Source organism: Mizuhopecten yessoensis, unplaced genomic scaffold (assembly GCF_002113885.1).
Source record: "Mizuhopecten yessoensis strain PY_sf001 unplaced genomic scaffold, ASM211388v2 scaffold715893, whole genome shotgun sequence".
Taxonomy (NCBI): domain Eukaryota; kingdom Metazoa; phylum Mollusca; class Bivalvia; order Pectinida; family Pectinidae; genus Mizuhopecten; species Mizuhopecten yessoensis.
This window is the reverse complement of record NW_018479844.1, coordinates 21,664-27,671: the sequence shown is the minus strand read 5'-3', so window position 1 is coordinate 27,671 and position 6,008 is coordinate 21,664.

Here is a 6,008-nt window from a genome sequence, read left to right as displayed (position 1 = left end):
TAACGTCTGTGAAGTGCGGCTATATTTGCGAGGGTAACGTTTGTGAAGAGCGGCTATATTTGTGAGGGGAACGTTTGGGAAATGCGGTTATATGTGTGAGGATAACGTCCGTGGAGTGCGGGTGTATTTGTGAGGGTAACGTTTGTAAAGTGCGGTTCTCTTTGTGAGGGTAACGTTTGTGAAGTGCGGTTGTATTTGTGAGGGTAGCGTTTGTGGAGTGCGATTATATTTGTGAGGGTAACGTTTGTAAAGTGCGGTTGTATTTGTGAGGGTAACGTTTGTGAAGTGCGGTTGTATTTGTGAGGGTAACGTTTGTGAAGTGCGGTTATATTTGTGAGGGGAACATTTGTGAAGTGCGGTTATATTTGTGAGGGTAACATTTGTGAAGTGCGGTTGTATTTGTGAGGGTAACATTTGTGAAGTGCGGAAGTAATTGTGACAGAAGTAACTAATGTAATGAACTACACACATACATTGTATTGACACTAACGTCCATCGAGGGAAATAGGTTGCGAGGCCGGAGTTCATGGAGTGCAGGAAGTAAAAGTGACCGAAACGTGTTAGCAATTTTCTCTACTATGGATGATATTTGTTGATATTGTATACAGTGCATCAAACGTACGGAATTTTTATGTTTTCATTAAAATTTAAACATCGAACCGAGTGTTGAATGTTATTTATTTTTTTATTTTTAGAAAATGATTGAATTTACTCGAACACTATGTACTCACAAATTCGACACCTTTTGGGTAGAAATCCATATCACATATACCTACGACTCTGTTACTCATAATAACCTCTTTTTACTCCGAAATACGACTTTTTGTTGTCGACATGATAATCACTGTGGTGGAGATTAAGACAGGGCTTTATTACCTATTTGCTATATTGAACCTTCATGTTGAATAAATCGAATGCCTTAGCAAGCTCATTTAGCACACACGACTGACAAAAAGTAAGAAAACAAAAAAAGCTATGTTTTTCATTTGAGTCTTGAAAAACAAAAACGGAACTCTGAAAACATATAAAAAATTATGAACAACCCAAACACCATGTTTGACAACCTTCCTGAAATTTGATAGATACCATTAAACTCAAGCATACACAATACAGACACGGTAGTCTAGTGGTAGGACGCCGGGCTCGTGACAGAAGTGTTGCAGGTTCGGGTCATGACATGACACTGCGCTTGTTCCAGTCTAATCAGCTGTAAATGAGTACGTGATTGGGCAGTGCTAGCCGTGAGCGCCGAAATTGCAGGACCGGCTGTATGCTCCCCATGGAATTGAGATATTGGCTGGTTGCAAAGGCCCTATAACCAGGGATAATAATTTGTGAACCACTTTGAGACGACCTACGAACTAGGTTGTGATAAAGCGGTATAAAAGAACCTCGAATTATTATTATTATAGATATAGCTTAATGCGAAATAGCAAGATTCGTACTCAAAAGACAAAGAAACTCCTCTTATCTCGGTGGTAGCAAGATTCGTTCTTAAAAGACAAAGTAGGCATAGAATATCGTTGCAATAAAGATTTGTTCTCAAGAGACAAAATAGCCCCTCATATGTCGGTGATAGCAATATTCGTTCTTCAAAGGCAAAGGTCAAAAGACAACAACAACCGGCTTTTCCTTACCTACATGTAGGTATCAGAAAAATGATTTGGTTTGGGTTGTTTGTGTTTTACGTCTTATTAACAGCAATGATCATTTAGGACGTGCACGGTTTTGGTGGTGGAGAAAAGCCGCAGTTCCCGGAGAAAAACCACCGACCCACTGCCAGTACCTGGCGACTGCCCCACGTACATGTAGGTCTCGAACCCGCGACCCAGTGGTGGAGGACTAGTGGTAGCAGAATGTCAGACGGCTTAACCACTTGGCCACCGCGGAAAAATGAGGTTGATTAATTCCACACACAATAGCTGACTATAACAACCTACCACTACCAATACCCAACTCTTCATCTAAACCGACTCCCACCCAACCCTCCAATCGTAATCAAACTAAGGGTAATGTTTCAAACCTTTCACAAACCAAAAAATGTACATGATTTTAATTTCTTCTATGATTGAATACGATAATACTATTTTCCCAGTAGTATTAATGAATGACAAACGTAGGTCACGCAAGTCGTCTGCACGAATAGCACCACCGTGTTAATGTTTATTGTTTTAAATATGCGACGTTACATTGTAAATAAAATATTCTTGTTTTTCGTATCTCGTATCTATAACATTAAGTAATCGATACAGCATGCCAATAACGGATTACATCGCACCATCCATCTGTCTCGTCCTAACGTAATGGAAAGTTGAAGGGGGAGGGGGGGGGGGGGGGTATAAAACCCTTAATTATAAGATCTTTGAAAAAACGGTTGTTTACAACGCAACAAATGAAATACACTAGTTTAATGAAACTCTTCTAGTACAATTGAACTTTTATCAGAACAGTGGTTTTGTTACGGTTTCTGTATATTGAGTCACTAAACATGACTGATAACAAGCGCTGGTGGGAACCAATCTGTGTTATGGTTACCTTGACTCCATTTATACCTGCCAGTAATTGGTTGTGTTGCACGAGTGGGCATTTGTGCAAGGAAAACAGGAATAAAAAACACGCTATTCCCGTTCAATACACCGGATCAATCAAAATGACATCTAAAACATCATACAATACTTATGAGCACATCAGCAGATACACAATTGATACGGCGTTCTGTTTCGGAATATTTCATATGAGATTTCGAAATAGGATTAGTTTTATTGGCACCTAGAGATAAATACTTTAATATAGAATATTTCCATATAAGGTACATCAACTCAGGTCTCCAAAGCGACATAAACCGATGTGGAAACAACTGCCTTTTTACATATAACAAACATATGGTTTTGATTAGATTGGTCTGGTTAAGTATTCATTTTAGGACACAGGTTTTGATTAGATCTCGTTAGCCAGTGTTATGTTTCTCTGTGTGTAATGACACAGTGTAAGTGGTATGGCGACACTCTGATACCTTAAGCCTGACAATGTACTGCGAAACCTTGTACCTGAAATCTATTCTGGCCTAAAAATACACGTCCGTATAGTGATTTGAACATATTGTATTGCCTATTTTTAGTAGCAATGGGATTGGGCACAAGGTGAACAACTTATATAAAACGCTTTTCCTAAGTATGTGTTTTAAGACAATATTCTGAGTGGTTATACACGTCACAATGTGTTTGAGACTCCGGACGGAAATCATGTCCCGGGGTTTGAATGTATTCAGATAAAGTTCACATGAAATAATTAATTGAAAGTGAATACTCCATTGAAGCTAATATTTGTACATGTACAGCTATATGTCGTGATTGCGCTCACTTTCGCTCACAAAACTAAAGTGAGCATAAATATAACCCCTGGAGTACCGATGTTTGATGGTACAGTAAATGTCTACTTCGTTCGGCTTTTAGTATCGACTCACTAAGTTGTCAAATATATACTTATTTCGTATTCAAGCGATCCTGCGTACGTGACATTACATTTTATTACTTTTAATATAGTCACATTCAGTACACGGCAGGCTAGATCATGCTAGCTGCGTCCTTGTTTGATATATCTAGTGATGATTTGATGCGGACGCTATATTAAACATGATTTCTTCTAATCCGTAGTCATCTGTGGTTTATCGTCGACTATTCATTATTTTGTTAAAATCCAATCGCAATGTTGTAGCATAAAGGAAACACATTTAACACATTGATACTTGCATTCATTAAACAAACACCGTACAGACCTTGGCAAATGTAGTTTTATATATTACGCTTTTAAAATAATTCATTCTATACAAAAGGCTAAAAGGTTGCGACTGTCGTGATGGCCTCCATTTCCGAGATACTGTGATATTTTTCTGCAAAAACCCACCTTTACATCAGTGGCGATCGCCTCGATAATAGTAGCCCAAAGCTGTGACGTCATAAGTTTAACAAACTTGTTCAACATAAATCAATATAAAAGCTAATAAATATGCATATTGCGCCCTTATTTCTGAATACTTACTCCAGAATATTTGAAAACGAAAATTGTCTTCAATATAGACACAGCTACAGAAGGGGTCATTGATAATATTCTAATCGAAAAGGTGCGCTTTAATACTACATTGTGACCGTAACCTACAAGGGTGATATTTCCGTCGTTACGATAAAGTGGAACTTCAGTTTCATTTCTGTTCAGATGACACTTCAACAGAGAAAGGGAGGGGCCTTGCTTTACTTCGTTTGGAAGCTTGTTCCACAAATCAACGGACGACGAAGAAAGGAGGTTTTGTCATGGCATCTCTCGACCATTACAGAAACACAGATTATCTAAAGAAGGAACCGTTTTTCTTTATCATTATAAATAAGCGTACGTAGCATTATTGTGAATAGTTTATAGCAAAACCACTTAATATGAGTCTGATGACGAAATGTTTTCGGTGGCCTTCACTTTCCTAAAAACGCTCTCTTGTACAAATTATCCTGCAATTTATATGATCCACATTCTCTTAATTATTTATATCCTTTAGAAACACGTGTTATTGATTCTAAACATTATTGATTCTTAACAATATGACTGTTCTGTCATCGGGTTGCGTGAAGGACGTCAACATTAGAAATGTTTATCCTGTGATATTTATAATCCTATACACCAGTATATCACCCGAATTAAATAGTTAACCACGCCAGGGTGCTACATGTAATATGCTCAATATCAATTAAAGTAAAAATAACAGTTATCCTTCTAGCGGTGACATACATTTTGTATATTGACTTAAACAAAATAGAGTTAACATTGAAATATCAACAAGATAGCCGGATATTTTGTCGTAACTATCGTTAACTTTTACAGTAATGATAAAGCAACGAGCGATGATATGCTTATCATATATGTATCACCTAACAGAAGCACTCTAGTGTATTGTGGATAACATCAGTAAGACCCCAACCTCCCAGTACAAGTACATTAAAACAGGCCTTTCTATGTACAGGTGTACCTTACAAGGTCACTGGATGTGAATATTGCATAGCATGTATTAGTAATACCTCTCAGGCCGAGATATGAACAATGTCTGTAATACCTCTCAAGACGAGATATGAACAATGACCGTAATACCTCTCAGGACGAGATATGAACAATGGCTGTAATACCTCTCAGGCCGAAATATGAACAATGGCTGTAACACCTCTCAATGACTGGAAGACAGCTTGTTGTAAAAACATTCAAGGCACAGCCAGGTGTCCTGACGGAACAGACGCTGCTGTCATCACGCTTGTCTTTTCCAATGGTGTATCCCGTCACCATATTTGTGTAATAACCTGATGGAATCCCTCAAATTCCTACAGAACATTATGTAGGTTATTAACAATTTGAGAAAGAGTGATCTTAAGTCCATGAAAACGACCATACAATTGTAGCAGACTAATTTCCATGTATAAAAAAACGTGTGTTAGGGTTCTTTCCTTTTATTCCGATCCATCATGACAAAGACTGACCAAACATGAATAGTCAGGTTGACATTGACACCCTACAAATAACACAGATAACACTTACAAACATAATACATAAAAATATTAGATATACATATACAGAGATATACATTTCATTATCATTGTCAAATCTACAAAGACTCATCTTTACTTTTATTTGAAAGAATTATTTTTAAAATAAATCTTATCTTTACATAATTTATCAAATAGCATAACTCTACATGTATCATAATTCATCATAATTAAATACATTCACAGTTACTTTTACAAACAGTAGACATACTCTTGACACACAAATAAAAGATACATTATTAGAAAATACATATTTTACAAATTCACATACCCCATTTATGGAATGGAGGCATTAACAACTGGAACTTGGTACTTATAATTTGAAAGGTTTCCCTCCAGCACTTTACACAGACTACTGTTGACCAGTATTCTAAAGACAAAATACAAACTAATTACAATCAAATGCTTTCAATTTGATAAAATACACAATTA